This window comes from Tamandua tetradactyla, chromosome 20 (genome assembly GCF_023851605.1).
Source record: "Tamandua tetradactyla isolate mTamTet1 chromosome 20, mTamTet1.pri, whole genome shotgun sequence".
NCBI classification, from domain to species: Eukaryota; Metazoa; Chordata; class Mammalia; order Pilosa; family Myrmecophagidae; genus Tamandua; species Tamandua tetradactyla.
In genome coordinates this window covers 15,653,831-15,673,234 of record NC_135346.1, presented here as the reverse complement: position 1 = coordinate 15,673,234, position 19,404 = coordinate 15,653,831, and the positions used below count along the sequence as shown (strand labels likewise).

At 38.0% G+C, this 19,404-nt stretch overlaps 1 long non-coding RNA gene and 1 pseudogene across 1 annotated transcript in view; both read right to left on the bottom strand.

Moving 5' to 3' along the window:
- The window catches only part of LOC143664993 (uncharacterized), a 108,273-nt gene that overhangs the window by 16,787 nt on the left and 72,082 nt on the right, over positions 1-19,404 (bottom strand). The window lies entirely within an intron of this gene.
- On the bottom strand, positions 7,856-9,505 carry LOC143664705 (small ribosomal subunit protein bS21m pseudogene; annotated as a pseudogene).

The window sequence follows — 19,404 nt, the reverse complement described above, 5'->3', positions numbered from 1 at the left end:
AAGCCAGGTACTTTTCCATCTGCCCTTAATAAAAAATGGTGGCGTAATGCCATCTACACTCTTTTGCCAATAGGCCTGGAGGGTGAGGTGTGCAAGCTCTGGTCATAGTAGAGGCAGTATGGTGTAAGATCTGAGAAAACTAAGAAAACTGAAAGTGTACACGTTTCTTAAAATACAGTGATGTAAGGATGATTGAAGCTAAAATTTTCAAAGAACAGATCAGTTCTCAAAAAAAAAAAGTGCTCCCCAAATGCTTAATAGCTTAATGATCATCTTTCATATTACTATGATCTCAGTCTCCCATACCTTCAATGTGAAAATAATAATAATAACATGTTTTTCTGGACTTCAGAGCAGGTTTGGTAATTACTGATGGACAAATTCAGAAGGTCCACGCTGAAATGTTAAGTGCTGCTGCTCTCTCTCAGGTTCTCGAAATGCAGCACACTTCCTCATTATGCAGTTGCTCGGGCCTGGACGTTCAGAGTACAGAGTACATGTTCACATTGCTGGGAGAAGTAGCACGCGGCCGCTGGTCTTCAGCATGGTGAGGACCAGGGCTTTGCAAATAACACTGAGTTAATAGTTCTCTCAAGCAATTTTAAGTATTTGTCTTAGAAATCAGTAGTTTGGGCATTTTTCCATCTTACTTAGGAATTCTAAGCCAAGTGGTTTTCAGATCATTTCTGCTTTCCAGTGATTATTACTTTGCTTAAAATTCATACACCAAATAATTCACCTGAAACCTTCCCACAGCACATTAAAAACTTGATTTTAATGTGTTTTTTAAGCATAAACATGGAGAAGAGTTTCAGAAAATGTGCAGAAAGAGGAAAAAATATTTTAATTATGCTGCAAAAAATCAGGAGCAAAAGGTTATTTCTCTAAATGTTATCTCCACTAAGATGCAAATATTAAAACCAGATTTTAAGCATAGAGTTGAGTCTGTTCTCTGCTCAAAGCAAATATTTAAGGAGTGCTCGCATGGTAATCAGAGCTTGGAGATTACTTGAGAGCTCTGTGACCACACTCTCCCTTGGCCAGGACATGGGTACGATTCATGGGTGATGAGACATCAAAAAGATGCTTTGAGTAGTAGAAGCATGGGGCCGGGACAGATAAGACTCCAGAAGCAGAGAGGTGCAAGAGGAAGGTGCTTTACCGTTCTGGTCCACATCACCTTCCTCTCCCCTCTGGGTAACTGTAACAGCCTCCTACGTTGGTCTTCCAACAACCTCCTAATTGGTTCTACCCTTGCTCCCCGCAATTTATTCTCAACCCAGCAGTCATGTCAGAGTGTGCCATTCACTGCTTGAAACTCTCCAACTTCTTCCCATCTCACCAGGGTAAATGCCACCATCCTGACAAGTGCCTACCAGAGTCTTTACCATCTGTGCCCAACTGCTTCTGTGACCTCATCTCCCCTAGTTCTCTTCACCCACTCTGCTCAAAGTGGATCCTGGATGTTCCTCAAAAACATCAGAAATTCTTTCTCTTCTGGGTCTTTGCACAGATTGACCCTCTGGCTATAACATTCTTCCCTCATAAGTCTACATAGCTTTCCCGGTTGCCTCCTTCAAGTCTCTATTTTTAATCACTTCCTCAGAGAGTTCCTGCTTAAGCATCCACATAAAATAGCAATCTCCTCCCTCTAGTCTCCACTTTCCCAGTAAAATACAAATTCCATAAGGGTAGGAACACCACCAGATTTACTTATGGCTGCATCTGAAAGATTCAGAATAGCACCCAGCACAGAATGGGTACTCAGTGAATGTCTGCTGAACAAATGACCAGCATTTACTACATAATATTAAAATGATCGACTGTGTGTTGTCTCCCCCACGGGTGCATAGTGACCACTTCTCACTCCTCTATTTCCAGTACTGGGCCTTCTAGAAGACCAAGGCTCAATAAGCATATGTTGAATTGGGTAAAACATCTCTGTAAGGCATGGATTACTAGAAAGCACTCAAGCTTTTGAGCTAGCAGACTCATATTCTATTTCCGTAGCTTACCAGTTCTGATTATTGAGAAGGAAATATTTTCCCAGGAATTACTATGGGACTGGATGCAAAGAACTCAGGACTAATTTGCATAAAAAGGAGAGAGTCTCATCAAACTTCACTGCAAGACCTTCATGGTCTATGCAAGTCTATAGTCTGTAAGTTCAGTAAGGAGAGAGCCGACTGGCTCTCCATTTTATCTCCATTTCATCTCCAGGGCCTTAGCACAATGCTTGCCACATGACAGATGCCCTACTGATTTTTGTTGATTAAATGGATAAATGAATGAATAAATGAGGTCCTCCCACAACCAACCATGGGCCAAAGTGGCTTAGGTATGCTTTGTGGATGAAAGCTTTGAAAGGATCCAGGAAGAGAGAATTTTTAATTCAGCACCACTTTACAGTTCTATCATATGCTTCAACTCAAATAGGGCAAACAGACCAAAAAAATGTGATTGCTAGAAACCAGTGCACCGTGACCAGCAGTCACTGTTACCCCCTTTGGAATTCAGCTGCAACAAGCAATGCTGCCTTATCCCGCCACGCTCTGTTTCTCTGTGGCTCTGAGGAATGAGCTGCAAAGTTCCCCAGCCTTACAGGGGGAAACTCTGCAAACTCTAGTTGTCTACCCGTCCCCATAACTTTAAACCATGAAAGCAGTGATCCTGGGTGAGGCTGGGGGACCCATTCCTGAACAGAAGTAGCTGAACACCTGATGGGAACCATAAGACCAAAAACAGGTGGGGGAATGACAGACTGGCACTTTAATAAAGGGCTCCAGATCTTAGAAGGAATGATCCATCCCATTAGGGACAAATTCTACCTTCACTTTCTGATTGCCAAAATATGCGTTGGTAATTCTCACCTCTGGCCTTCCCCTGGGTGTGGAAACACAGGTACTGGCTTATGGGGTTTCAGCATTTTTGCCTCTTACCAAGAGGCCCTCATCTTTGTCTTTCTTTCCACCAGAAGGCATTTTAAACACCTCCACAGACCCTGCCCTTTCGGCATCATGCTCGGGGCTTCAGAGCAGCTGTCAGAGCAGTTGGTGTTTTTATCAAATGAGTACCTGTGAGTGTTTGAGCACGTGGACATTGGAGTCAGACATACCTGAGAAATTCCAACTACCACTAAAGTCTCTGGGCCTCTGTTTTTCTGTCTATAAAAGACGAATGATGAAGGGGGTGCAAGGGTAGTTCAGTGGTAGAACTCTCGCCTGCCATGTAGGAGACCCAGGTTCAATTCCTGGTCCACGCACTTCCCCAAAAACAAACAAGCAAGCAAAAATTTAACAAATGGTGCTGCAATAATGGGAGACTCACATGGAAAAATAATGAAATGTGACCTGGCCATACCGCGCACAAAAAATAATTCTCAAACCTCCTAGGTTTGTCATGAGAATTCAGGGAGCACTCAGCTTTAAACCTGGCTCATAATAAGCACTGAATAAATTATAGTTAACAGGAATAGGCATCTGTTTTAATACTCTCTCCCATTCTAGTGGACACAGAGACCAACGAATCATACTTAGGCCAACCCAAGATGTGAGGGAAGGGCAGGAAGGCAGGGACAAGGTGGGGGCTGCTTCTAACTTCCTGAGTGCCCTCTTTATCCTTCAGTGCACACATCCTAACTGATTTTCTGAATCACTGCCTGGCCACAGTTTGGAGCAGTTACCTGCCATGGACAACTGGCCTGTGGTTGGCTGAATGTTGTGGGGAGAGGGGGAGAAAAAGACAGAGACAGAGAGTACAGAGAAGGAAGAGAGCTGGAACTAGTCCTGGAACACAACCAGGGAGGCTGTGAGGCAGTGAGATGTGGGAATGGGGTAAGGCTCACATAGGCAGGCATGCCTCCCAGCCTCAGTTCAGCTGCAGTTCCAGCAGGAAAAGCAGAAAATTGAGGAGAGGCTCTTCTGGAAGCTAAGCAAGAAAGAACCAAGCAGCATTTTTAATCCAGATATGCATGCTGAGAATATACATGAATTTCCCTCCAGATACATAAGCACATTTATGTCTATACAATTTTGAGAAAATATGTTAAATATTGAATAATGTGTATAGCATATGCACATAATCAGATTATGGCTAAAGTCAGCTAATACACATCACAGCACAAGCAATGGTGAATGTTCCCACCCCCCTGAGCTTTTGCACTTGCTGGCCCCTTTTCCTGGAATGCCGTTTGCGTATTGCCGCTTCTCTCCACCATCACCACCCACACCCGTCTCACTCTAGCCAGCTTCTGTTTATCCTCTGCCTGCTCCTGGACGCTTCCTGATATATATGCCTGAGGTGGAATGCCCAACTCTGCCCCATGGCACTTACACACCCCTGTGGTCCTCATATGGCTACCTGTCCTTCTCTCTGGCAAGACCCAAAGGAATTCTCAATGTCTGGCACATGGTGGGTGTGCAAATATATTTGCTGAATTAATGAATAAAATACTCAAATTGCTAATCTGTTTCCTTGAAAGGCAGCTTCTGTCTTCCTTAGGCAAGCCTCTGAATCCATCAAAGCAAAGCAATCCATTACTTCTGGAACTTTCCAATGTCATATGGATGTACTAAAAGCACCTCACAATGTTAGTACCTTCCAATTAAGAAACCAAAAATCATGTTGGAAACCACTGTGTCAACAAAGGCACTGTCAGCAACATCTGGCAACCCAGGCCAGGGGGAAAGGGGGGGTGGCCTGTCACTGGTAGCATCCAGGGCCCTGTACCCAGTTGTGAATTATCCAGGACTCCACTCTGGCCCTTGAGCTCCCACCTTCTGCCTTGCGGCTTACCCCTTCTACCTGAGGACTCACATAGGGAAAAGCCATGGGACTGAATCCAACGAAGAAATTTGTCTGATATGTTAAAAGAGGCACTTGAAGACCAACCCCTAAAAAAACAAATCATCCATTTTAATGCTCACTGTTAACCTAAAAGACATAGATAATCATAATATTAGCTAATAGTCATGACATAATGTGTTAAGCAGTTTATAGGATTTTAATATAATTTATTCCTTGTAATAACAACTTTAAAGAAAATAGTATTAACATCGCCATTTTACAGATTAAACTAGAGCACAGAGAAGCAATAAGCTACACCCTCAAAATCACACATAAGCAGTATGTACCAGAGCTGGGATTCAAACCCAGGTACTAATTCTAGAGCCCAAGCATTAATCACCCAGTCATACTCCTCAGGCAAAGACTTACCAAGCCCCTGATGATAAACTCTAAGATTACCATCACACACACACAATCATCTTTTCCAAATCCTAAATCACTTAGGACACACAGACCCCTTTGGAAAAGGCAGGGATTAAGTTTGGGGTGAATAAAGGAAGGCCTCGGCAGAGAACAGGGAGTCAGTGGCAGAGTTAGGGGGTCAGGTTTTTGAGGGAGTCAGTGGAGCAGGAAGCCCCACCTCACCCTCAAGACAAGACCTAGACTCTGAGGACCAAGAAGCTGTCTAAATTCTCCTGGGAAAGCTGAGGAAAGAAACGCTGCCTATCTGTGTCACGTCCTGGACTTTAACCACCTTCCCTGGATCTGCATTCCTAAATGGCGACTAAATGCTGAAGGATATGTGTCTGTTATGATCCTTCAGAGCACAGGCTTATTGACACCTGTAAAAGTTAATGAAGCAATTAATTGTCTGCATGAAAGCTAAAACATGAAGTTTTTCTATTTTAATCGGCAGTAATGAGCACAAGGCTCAGATTCTTAACCAACATTTCACATTCATTATTTTAGTGATTCCAGTTAGAAAATTTAATGTGTTTCAAATCCTAAAATTCAGAGTTTTCTATCCCATCAACTGAATGGAAGATGTGCAAAAGAGAACGGGCTAGGCACTGTATGTTCAACATAAAAATTAAAAAGTAACTGGCAAATTCTCTAGAAGGATGGGAGAAAAAATGTTACTATTAAACTTTACCACTAGGGAAATCCCAGATACTCTCAAACATTAGGGATTTCCAAGTTAATAGGCCAAGCCCTTGATCTTGAGGCTTGCTCTTGTGAAGCTTATTTACATAACAGAGAAGCTAAGCCTACCTATAGTTATGCCTAAGAGTTACTTCCAGAGGTCCTCTTTTGTTGCTTCAATGTGGCCTCTCTCTCTCTAAGCCCAACTCTGCAAGGAAAATCATTATCCTCCCCCTACGTGGGAAAGGACATCCAGGGATGCAAGTCTCCCTGGCAATGTAGGATAAGACTCCTAGGGATGAGAATGGCCTTGGCACCATGGAATCAACAATGCCTTCCTAACCAAAAGGGGGAAAACTGATACAAATAAGGTATCAGTGGCTGAGAGAATTCAAATAGAGTTGAGAGGCTACTCTGGAGGCTACTCTTATGGAAGCTTCAGCTAGATACTGCTATGTTTCATGAATTGCCAACCCCCAACCAGACACATTCCTGCCAACCCTAAAGAACACCTAGGGCTTTATCTGAGATTCTTCAAAGATTCCATGCACTATGATTATTTTCCAGAAACATACAACTTCCAGATGGGTCCCTAGGCCAGATAAGTCCTGAAACCCAGAAAGGCCAGCCTCTCCAAGCCCATCAATTAGTTTCATTCCCCTATCCCAGATTATCAGCAGCCCTTTCCAACATGAAAAAGTTAGAATGGGCATAGCCCACATACCCCTAAAGATTGGGAGAAGGATCAAAGGGGAAGGAATTATAACAGAAAGATAGGATTTAACAAATGAGTATGACTGCTGACTCATACTGATATGTCTTTTAGTCTCCAGTGTCTTGGAGCAACTAGAAGGAAAAATCTGAAATTGTAGAACTGTAACCCATTCCAAACTCTGAAATCTGTTCTATAACTAATTGTTGTGGTGTGCTTTGAAATTCATGGCTCTTTTATATATATGCTATTTTTCACAACAAAAAAAAGGAAAGATAGAGAATGGGCTAGGGCAGGATATGGCTTTGAGGTCCTTTCCCAGATAAAAAGTACTGAGTTTGACTTGTTTGCCCATCACAGGGCTACATACTCCACCTGCTTTACTTTACTGAACCTTTCACAGAATGTACCTAAGCATTTTAATGTCTGCTTATGACATAAGAAGCCACTGTCTCCCATGCCACTCCTCAAGACCCACACTCTAATCCTCTCCAGGCTCCTCATATACCCCATTCTAACATCTCCCCCGACTTCTTCAACTCCACGACACGTGCTCTCCCTTTCTCCCTCTGAATTCATTGCAGAATTTCCTATGCCCTTAACCCCACCCCTTAGAAATGCTTCACCTTCTTGCTCTAGCTGCTCCTGTTGAGGACACAGCTTCCCATGCAGCCCAGAAGGGCTGTTCTTTCTCCCCCAGCACACATACCCCTGGGACTGGAGATGGGATGGAAGCCCCACTTGCTGTTCCCTGCCACTCTCAATCTTTCCCCTGCTCCCCTCCCTCTGAATATCTAGCTCTGAATCATATTCATCAGACTGTATCACCAAATACCCTTCATATCCACGGTCTGCAAAAAGGGGTCACTGTCATTTCATAACTTAAGTTCCTACTGTTTAAAATTCTCGGTGACTTCAATATATAAATATACTAACAGTCCAACACTCTGCCTCAGTTTCATGAACTCCTCTTCCCCGCCAGATTCACCAACTTTTAACATTTTGTCACACTTGCCAAATCATTCCATCAATCTATCTACCTACTACATACCTACCTACCATTTTCTAAACATTTGAGAGTAGGCTGTAAACATAATGCTCCTTGAAGACTTAATACTTTCATGTACATTTCCTAAAAACAAAGATATTCACTTATGTAACCACTTTAAATGCAGTTATCAAGTTCAAGAAATTTAACATTAATATAAAGCTCGCAGTCTATACTACAATATTCCAATTTTTTCATATGTCCCAACAGACTGAGCATTTTCTCCTCCATTATTGGAGCCTGTCCAGGATCATAGTTTGCACTTAGTTGCTATTCTCTTAACTCAGTCCTTCTCTTTTCTTAATTGTTGAAACATACACACAACATGAATTTCCCCCTCTCAACCACCACCAAACACTCACGAAGTGACGCTACCCTTACCATCATCCACTTCCCATCACCCTAAATGGAAACTCTGTACCCATTATGCATTAACTCCCCATTCTTGCCCCCCTCTCCCTACCGCTAGTAACCTATAATCTACTTTCTGTCTTCTTGAATTTGAATATTCTATTTCCTGTAAGTGAAACCACAGAATATCTTTCCCTTTGTGTCTTACTTCACTCAATAGGATGTTTCCAAGGTTCATTCACATAGCAGCATGTATCAGAATGCCATTACTTTTTGTAACTAAATAATATTCCATTGTGTGTATATACCACATTTTATTTATCCATTTATCTGCTGATGGACATTTTGGTTGCTTCCACCTTTTGCCTGTTGTAAATAAGGCTGCTATGAACACTGGTGTACATATACCTGTCCAAATCCCTGCTTTCCACTCGTTAACGAAATATACCTAGAAGGAGGATTGCTAGGTCATGCGGTAACTCCATATTTAACATTTTCAGGAACTGCCAAACTGTTTTCCACAGCAGCTGCACCATCTTACATTCACACCAGCAAAGTTCTAAGGTTCTCATTTCTCCACATCCTCACCAGCATTTATTATTTTTCATTAATTTTAATAATACTCATTCAATAGTACAACACTGTGCAAAAAAATGTCCATTCAAGTGGGAATGAGGCAGTATTTCACTGTGGGGTATTTTTTGAGGGGGGGAGGTTCAGAAGTGAAATTTATTCCAAATTCACACATGCTTCTTCTCTTTACCTCACAGGTGGAAAGTAGTTCAGTAAACAATAATACAAACGGTTTTCCAATAATAAGATCTTGCTTTGGGTCCATAAAAATTGGGTAGGAAATGGGAGATATATTTTGCTACACTTCACAAATAATTTCAACTCTCCTAGACTACTTTTTGACTCTGTTCCTCTTTTCCTCAAAAATAGTTAGGGTTCATTGCTGACTAGTGGGTTTGCTTCTATATATACAAGTGAATCTATTGCACAGAAAGGTAAGAGAAAGTGGGGTTGGAAAAAAGAAAAGAGGCACAGACACAAACTGGATGAGGATTTTCATACTGGGCCTCCTATCCACAGGCCTCAGCAACCCTGCCACGGATCCACCCGATTCTTTCACATCAAGAAGTGGATCTTGCAAGTCATTTCCATGTTGTAGATCTGCCTGCAGGTTTCATAGCTTTCCTGCTGTCACGGTGGCATGGCTTCTCGTAGTACTGCAGTCACTTAATATCCTCAATGAGCCCATCCATGTTAAGGTTTCTGTTTAGGGTTCTGTATGCACCTACCACATTCCCATTCTATACCATCACAGCCCTGACAATGAATTTCAAGTATTTTGCAACTACCTTGAATTTAAAAGTCTTCACTGTTCCTTTCCCAATGCTTGGCAAAAGATCCTCACACCCAGCCCTCAGTTGGGTGCGACTCCAAGCCTTCACTGTGGTTTTCATTTGTATTTCCCTAAAGATGTTGAGCATTTTTTCATGTGCTTACTGGCCATTTGTATATCATCTTTGGAGAAATGTCTATTCAAGTCCTTCGCCCAGGGTTATTTGTCTTGTTGTTGTTGAGTTATAGTTCTTTATATATTATGGGCATTAAATCCTTATCAGATAAATGGTTTCCAAATATTTTCTCTTTCTGTTGATTGTCTTTTCACTTTCTTTATAACGTTCTTTGATGCACAAAAATTTTTAATTTTGATAAAGTCCAATTTATTTATTTTTCTCTTTGGTTACTCATGCTTTCAGTGTATATTCTAAGAATCCAATGCCTAATACAAGGTGCTGAAGATATTTCCCTGTTTTCTTCTAGAAGTTCTATAGTTCTGGTTCTTATATTTAGGTTGTTGATCCATTTTAAGTTAATTTTTGTGTATAGTGTGAGGTAGGGGTCATTGTCATTATTTTGCATGTGGATAACCAGTTTTCCAGCAGCATTTCTTGGAAACTATTCTTTCCCCATTGAGTAGACTTGGTACTCTTGTTAAAAATCAATTGACCATAGATTTGAGGATTAGTTTACTTTTCTGAATTTGAGCTGGTACCACACTGTTTTGACTACTGTAGACTTATAGTAAGCTTTAAAATTGGGAAGAATGAATCCTCCAATTTTGATCTTATCTTTCTAGGTGTTTTGTTATCCAAGGTCCCTTGGCTTTCCATATCAATTTGATGATTAGCTTTTCCACTTCTGCAAAGAAGGCTGTTGGAGTTTTGATTGGGATTGCATTAAATCTGTAAACCACTTTGAGTAGTTTTGACATCTTAACATTATTAAGCTTCCAATCCATGAACACAAAATATCTTTCCATTTCTTTAAATTTTCTTGACTATCTTTCAGTAACGATTTGTAGTTTTCTGCATACAAGTCCTTTATACCCTTGATTAAATTTATTCCTAGATTTTTTATTCTTTTGGTTGCTATTTTATGTGGAATTGCTTCATTGATTTCATTTTTATATTGGTCCTTGCTGGTGTATAGAACACCACAGTATTTTGGGTATTAATGTTTTACCCCACAATTTTACTGAATCATTCATTAGCTCTAATAACCTTCTTGTAGATTCTTTGGGATTTTCTATATATAGGATCATGTCATCCGTAAGTAGATATTTTTACTTACTCCTTTCCAATTTAGACATCTTTTATTCCTTTTTCTTGTCTGTTTGCTCTGAATAACAATTCTGGTACAATACTGAATACCTGTGGCAAAAGTGGGCATCCACATGATGTGTGCAGCCTACTCTCAAACGTTCACAAGACAGACAAATAGATGGATGGATGGAAAGAGGGAGGGCAAGTAAAGGTGGCAAAATGTTAAAATTGATAGATATGAGTATGTGGGGGTGGGGGTGGTATTTTGAGTTCTCTGTATGGGGTTTTTATTATTTTTGCCAGTGTCCTATAGTTTGAAATTATTTCAAAATAAAAAGCCTTTTAAAAATGTAAAAAAAAAAAAATGCTCCTTTTATCCAGGGTATGGGTAGGTGAGTAAAAAATATGGATAAAAATAAATTAATAATATAGGGGGATAAGGGGTAAAATAAATTGGGGAGATTGAAATACTAGTGGTCAATGAGAGGGAGGGTAGGGGTATGAGATGGAGTGATGAAAATGTTGTAATCATGGCTATGAATACACAACTACGTGATGATACTGTGAGCCACTGATTGTATAGCATGTATGGACTGTACGTGTGTGAAGATTTGTCAATAAAAATATTTTTTTTAAAAAGGGGGCACCCATGCTTTGTTCCTTAGGGAAGAAAGTTTTCAGTCTTTTACCACTGAGTAAGCTGTTCCTGTGGGGTTTGCCTAACAGTCCTTTATCATTTTGAGAAAGTTTCCTTCTATTCCTATTTTTCTGACTGTTTTTAACAACAAAAAAAAAGTATGCTGGATTTTGTCAAATGTCTTTTTTGGATCCATTCAAATTATCATGTGTTTTTCTTTCACCATGTTAATATGGTGTAGTAGATCATTGATTTCTTATACTAAATACTCCTTGCATACCTGGGATAAACCCCACTTGATTATGGTACATAATCCTCTGATGTGCAGTTGAATTGTTTGCTCATATTTTGCTGAAAATTTTTTAATCTATATTCATAAGGGTTATTGATCCATAATTTTCTTTTCTTGTGATATCTCTAGTCGGCTTTGGAATTAGGATGATGCTACCCTCATAGAAAGGATTAGGAACTCTTCTTACCTCCTCTGATTTTTTGGAAGAGCTTAAGAAGGATTGGTGTTAATTCTTCTTTAAATATTTGGTAAAATTCAGCCACGAAGCCATCTTGTCCTGGACTATTCTCTCATAGATTTTTTTGTTGCTAATTCAGTCTTTTCACTTGTTATTTTTCTGCTGAGATTTTCTATTTCTTCTTTAGTCAATTTATTTGTGTGTTTTTAAGAATTTGTCCATGAAATCTAGGTTGTCTAATTTGTTGGCATAAAATTTTTCATAATACCCTTTCAGACCTTTTGATTTCTATCAGGTGAGTAATAATGTCCTCCCTCTCATTTATGACTTTTATTATCTGTGTCCTTTCTCTTTTCTTATCAATCTAGCTAACGGTTTGTCAATTTTACTAATCTTTTCAAAGAACCAATTTTGGTCTTGGTTGATTCTCTTGATTGTTTATCTACTCTCTATTCCATTTATCTTTATTCTAATCCTCATTATATCCTGCTTCTGCTCACTGTGCGTTTAGTTTGCTCTTCTTTTTCTAGTTTCTCTAGGTGTGAGGCTAGCTTAATGATTTGAGATATCTTTTTTAATGTAAGCATTTAGAATTATAAATTTTCCTCTGAGCACTGCATTTGCTGCATCCCATAAGTTCTGGTATACAGTATTCTACTTTCATTGCTCTCAAGATATTTCCTAATTTCACTTGTGATTTCCTATTTGACCCACTGGTTAAGAGTATATTGTTTAATTTACACATATTTGTGAATCATCAAGTTCTCCCTCTGTCACCGATTTCTAGTTTAATTCCATTGTGGTCAGAGAAGATATTTTGTATGATTTTAATCTTTTTTAATTTATTGATCATTGTTTTGTGACCTAACATATGGTCTATCCTGAAGAATTGCCCATGTGAACTTGGAAAGAATGCATACTCTGGTGGTGTTGGGTTAAATATTCTATTTATGTCTGTTAGGTTTAGTTTTTAATTATCATTCAAGTCCTCTATTTCCTTATTGATTTTCTTCATAAATGTTCTATCCATTATTGAAAGTAATATATTGAATTCTCTTATTAGTAACATAGAACCATCTATTTCTCTTCCAAATTTGTATTTGCTTCATATATTTTGGGGGTTCTTTTGTTAGGGGTATAGATGTTTCTAATCCTCTCTTCTTGATAAACTAACCATTTAATCAATAAGTAATGTTCTTCTTTATCCCTTCTAACAGTTATTTTATATTTAAAATCTATTGTTTGATATTAGTATAAAAAACTCCTGCTGTCCTTTGCTTACTATTTACATGAAAATTTTTTTCATCTTTTCACTTTCAACCTACCTGTTCTTTGTATTCTTTGCATTTAAGGAGAGTCTCTTGTAAACATCATATAGCTGGGTCATGCTTTTTAATCCATCTGCCAATCTCTGCTTTTGACTGGAAAGTTTAATCCATTTACATTCAAAGTAACTACTGATAATAGAGGACTTATTTCTGCCATTTTGCTCTTTGATTTTTGTTGTCTTAAACCTTTTTGGTCACTCAATCCTTCCATTTCTCCCAATTTTTTTATTTAGTTGATTTTTTGTATGAACACTTTAAAATCACTTCTCATTTCTTTCTGTGAATATTTCTCTGGTGTTTTCTTTGTGGCTGTCATAGGGCTTAAATTTAACATCCTAAATCTTTAACACTCTCATTTAGTTTGATACCAATTTAACTTTAATAACATATATAAACTATGTTTCTATAACCCCATATTAGCTTCCCATCTGCTAAAACAAATACCATACAGTATGTTGGATGTTGGTTCAAGCAATGGGAATTTATTGGCTTTCACTTTTGAGGCTAGAAGAAGTTCAAACTTGAGGCATCAGAAAGACAATGCTTTCTTCCTGAAGACTGTGGTGTTCTGGGGCTGGCTGGAGACGATTCTTACTCATTGGCTTTTCTGTCACATTTAGTGCATATGGTGATGTCTTCTCCTCCAGGTTCTGCTGACTTTAGGCTTCTTCCTGGGCTTTCCCTCTCTATGCCTCAATTTCATCCTGTTTTATAAAGGATTTCAGTTACGCTTAAAGCCCTAACCTGATTCAGTCGGGCCACACCTTAACTGAAGAAACATTTTTAAGAGATCCTATTTACAATGAGTCCACACCTACCAGAATGCAGATGAAGACCAGGAACATGTCCAAACTAGGGTACACGATTCAATCCACCACACCTTCCTTCCCCCACCTTCATGTAGTTCTAGTCACAAGCTACACATTTACAAGTCCAAAACCATTGATTTATCATACTTTTATGCATTTGCATTTTATATTCTGCAGAAAATAAAAAGTGGAGTTACAAACCAGAAATGCAACAGTACTGGCATTTATATTTACCCATGTTTTTACTTTTACCGTAGAACTTTATTTCATCTTGCAGTTTCAATCTACTGTCTACTATATTTTTCTTTCAGGTTGATACAGACACACATGCATCCAATGTGTGCACAAATGTTATTTCTGCTCCTTCAGCAACTGAAACAAGGAGCCAGTGACGGGACAGGGAAGAGTAAGCAATGACACCAGGAGATCCTATAATTTTTAAGTTGCCTTTTCCTGATTCAGCACTTGCCCCATTACTGCAACCCTTTAATTCTTTTCCGGAGCTTTGAGAAAGATGGTTCTGCCAGCTCTTGTTTGTTGCTTAAAGCTTCTGTGGGAGGAGGAGATCTGGAACATCTCATTCTGTCATCTTGATGATATCACTCCTTCTGGCTTTTCTGAATATGCATTTTGTCATGGGCATTGTCTCAAGGCCTTAGCAATTCCCCCTTCTACAAGAATCCAAATGCCCCCTCTTCTCCCTATGAAATAGTCTTTCTTCCTATCTGGGTATTGTACTATCTGTTTAAAGCCAATAACTCTTTGACCCAGGCCACTGCAGTTTGATTACTTTTTACCACTTCAGCATGCAAGATCTGGGACACTGAGCCAGACCAATGTCCTGGTTCAATTTTCCATACTGTCACCAGTTAAACTGGCACAGACATGTACGCACTCAAGTACGCACAGAGTGGTAACTCTGCTCCATCAGGTTTAGAACCAGGGACCTACACAGAAAGCATAGGCTGGCTCCCAATGGAGCTGGGAAGAATTGGGAGAAGAGCCAGAAATAGCACAATGAACTTTCCTACTTTTTTTTCAATTTTTAAATGTGGTTTATTAACTGAAAAGTGCTATAAAAATAATAATATAAAGATTGTTTTGGTCATTTTTCTCCAAATAAAAAAGCATTTTTTATCTTTTACTTATGTGATAAGGAACTTTTACTTATAGCAATTTTAGATAAAGTTTAAATTCTCACTTTTCATTTTGTGGTTTTTATTATTGACAGATTAGCCTCTTCATAATGTACCTTGTAAGTGTTCAATTTTCCTACACCATACTGAAATCTGAACAGCAGAGGAAATGAGACAGTAAGGCTAAGATCCTTCTGAATCCCAGTAATTTTCTTAAATTCCGGCTGTGGTAGTGGAATACAGTTGTCATTCATCATTAATACTGACAGCGTTGTCTCATCTGGAAGTGAATGAACTTGAGATTTGCATGCTATAGGTATTCTGGAGCCATGTTTTTGCATATTCATTCTTCTCTGCCACCCCATGGATTTAAAAAAAAAAATTATTCTGCTACCATACGTAAAGCCCAGTATTTCCCCTTTCAGTTATCCTCAGACATTTATTTCAGTGCTATTAATTACATTCACAATGCTGTCCTACCATCATCATCACCCATTACCAAAAAACCTCCATCATTCCAAACAGGAGCCCAGTACATTTTAAGCCTTAACTTCCCATTCTCCATCCCCACTTTGTCCCCTGATAACTAGATTCTGACTCTCATTCTAATTATTTCAAATCAGTGAGATCATACAATATTCGTCATTTTGTGTCTAGCTTATTTCACTCAATATGATGTCTTCAAGATTCATCCATGTTGTAGCATGTATCAGGACTTCAATTCTTTTTATGGCTGAATATTATTCCACTGTATGTACATACCACATTTTATCTATCCATTCAGCAGCTGATGGACACTTAAATAACTTCCATCTTTTGGCAACTGTGACTAATGCTGCTATGACCATCAGTGTGCAAATATCTGTTTGAGCCACTGCTATCACTTCTTTTGGGTATATAACTAGCAATAGGATTGCCAGAACCTACGGCAGTTCTATATTTAGCTTTCTGAGGAAACTCCAATCTATCCACTGCAGTGGCTACACTTCTCCAACACTCATTATTTCCCATTTTCTTAATAGCAGCCATTCTAATGGGTGCAAAATGGTACCTCATTGTGACTAATAATGCCGAGCATCTTTTCATGTGCCTTCTGGCCATTCATTTGTTTATCTTCAATGGAAAGCTATCTATTCAAGTCTTTGCCCAATTTTTAATTGTATTCTTGCTATTAAGTTGAAGCATTTATTTATATACACTGGATAATGAACTTTATCTGTTTCCAAATATTTTCTCTCATTGTGTAGGTTTTTTTTTACATTCATGATACAGTCCTTTGAGGCTCAAAAGTTTTTATTTTGATGAGTTTCCATTTATCTATTTTGTGTTTTGTTGCTTGTGCATTAGGTACAAAGTCTAAGAAAACATTGCCAATCCTCCAACTTCATTCTTTTTTTTCAAAATGGATTTAACTAGTAGAGGATACCCTTCCATACACAATGCATGATTGCTTTTCCATTTCTGTAAAAGTTGTTAGAATTTGATTGGGACTGCGTTGAATCTACAAATTGCTTTAGGTAGGACTGACACCTTAACAAGATCTAGTCATCTAATACATGAACAGGGGGTATATTTCCATTTATTTTTAAGTCTTCTTTGATTTCTTTTGCTATGCTTTACAGTTTTCTGTTACAAGTCCTTCACATCCTTGGTTAAGTTTCTTCTTATACATTTGGTTCTTTTAGCTACTATTGTGAATGAAATTTTTTTCTTAATTTCTTCTTGAGTATATTCCATTGCTTATGAATATACACACACTGCTGATTTTTAGGTCTTGGTCTTGTACCTACCACTTTGCTGAATTCATTTATTAGTTCTAAGAGCTCTGCTGGGGATTTTCAGGATTATCTGTATGTAGGGTCATGTTATCTGAAAACAGGGAAAGTTTTCCTTCTTCCTTTCCAATGTGGATGACTACTATTTCTTTTTCTTGCTTAACTGCTCTGGCAATAACTTTCAGGATCATGTTGAATAACAATGGTGACAATGGCCATCTTTGTCTTATTTTTTTATCTTAGAGGGAAAGTTCTCAGTTTTTCATCAAGTAGGATGTTAGCTGTGGGCTATTCACATATGCCCTTTATCATACTGAAAAAATTTATTTCTATTCCTAGTGTTCTGTTTTTATCAAGAGGTGCTTGATTCCACCAAATGCCTTTTCATCATCAACTGAGATGATCATGTGTTTTTTTTCATATGGTGGGTTACAACTATTGATTTCCTTATGATTAACCAAATTTACATACCAGGGATAAATCCCACTAGCTCATGGTTTATAATTCTTTTACTATGCTGTTTGATTCAATCAGTATTTTGTTGATGATCTTTGCATCTATATTCATAAAAAGATATTGGTATTTAATTTTCTTTCTTTTGTTGTGTCTTTTTCTGGATTTGGTATGAAGGTCATGTTGACCTCTTAGAAAAAATTAGGGAGTGTTCCCTTCTCTTCAATTTTCTGGAAAAGCAATATTGGACTTAAGTCTTCTTGGAATGTTTGGCAGAATTACCCTGGGAATTCATTTGGTCCTGGGCTTTTCTTTGTTGGGAGATTTTTTTATTACTGATTCCATCTCTTTACAAGTAATTGGTTTGTTCTTCTTGAGTTGATGTAGGCAATTTGTGTGTTTCTAAGAATTTGCCCATTTCATCTGGGTTATTTAATTTATTGGCACTCAGTCGTTCATACTATCCTCTTATAATCCTCTTCATTTCAGAGGTGTCAATAGTAAAATCCACCTTTTCATTTCTGATTTTAGTTATTTGCACTCTTTTTCATTTTGGTAGTTTAGTTAAAGGTTTGCCAATCTTATTATTCTCTTCAAATAATCAACTTTTGGGTTTCTATTTCATTTACCTTTCTTTAATCCATTATTTCCTTCCTTCTGCTCACTTTGGTGAATTTAGTTTAATCTTTTTCCAATTCTTTCAGTTTTGAGGTAATGCAAGCATTGAGACCTATAGATTTCACTCTCAACAGTGCCTTCACTGCATCCCATAAGCTTTTGTAAATTGTATTTTCATTTTTGTTCTCCTCAATATATTTTCTAATTTTGCTTCTGATTTCCTCTCTTTTTTTTGTATACTGTATGGCAGGGTCATATTTCATTATTTTTCCATGTGAGTATCCCATTACCACAGCACCATTTGTTGAATTTTTGTTTGTTTTGCTTATTTGTTTGTTTGGGGGGAGGAGAGTACATGAACCAGGAACAGAACGTGGATCTCCAAAATGGCAGGCAAGAATTCTATCACTGAACTATTCTTGCACTCCCTGAATCCTCTTTAACCCACTGGTCAAATATTCTTAAGAGTATCTTGTTTAATTTCCATGTTTGTGAATTTTCCACTCTCTCCCACTACTACAGATTTTTAGCTTAATTCCGTTCTGGTTGAAGGATATACATTGTATGATTTCAATGATTTTAATTTATTGAGACTTGTTTTGTGAACCAACATAGGTCTATCCTGGAGAAAGGTCCATGTGTACTAGAGAAGAATGTGTATTCTGTGTTGGGTGAAGTGTTCTCTATAAATATATGTTTAGTCTAGTTGGTTAGAGTTCTGTTCAAGCCTTTTGCATTTCCTTACTGATCTTCTGGCTACATGTTCTATCCATTATTGAAAGTGATGAATTAAATCTCCTACTATTAATGAAGAACTATCAATTTCTCCCTTCAAATCAGTCAGTATTTGCTTTATGTATATTTTGGCTCTGCTGTTAGATCATATATACTTATAATTGTTTTATCTTCTTGTTTAATTATCCCCTTAATCAGAATATGATGACTGTCTTTGTCTCTCATTATTGCTTTTTACTTAAAGTCTATTTTCTCTGACATTAGTATAGCAACCCCAGCTCTCTGTTGGTTACTACTTTACATGGTATATATTTTTCTTTCTTTCACTTTCAACCTACTTGCATTTTTTAAATTTAAGTCTCTTGAAGATGGCATATAGTTGTGTCACATTTTTTACTGAAGATTGTAAAATCTTCATTTGACTAAAGATTGTAATCCATTTGTATTTAAAGTCACCACAGATAATGCAAGATTTTCTTCTGCCATATTACTATCTAGCCTTTTTATATCTTACACATTTTTTCGTCACTCAATTCTTCTATTAATACCTTCCATTATTTGAGGGTTTTTTTGTACCATATTAAGTGCCTTCTCAATTCTCTCAATATATTTTTTTGTTTATTTTTCTTCTGCTTACCACAGGGCTAAAATTTAACATCCTGAATATATAAAATCATATTTGCTTTAATAATGACTTTTCAATAGCATGTATTTACACTTTCCTGATACCGCTCTGTCCCACCATTTTATTTGTACTTGTTACCACTTATATCTTTGTACCTTGTACGTCCA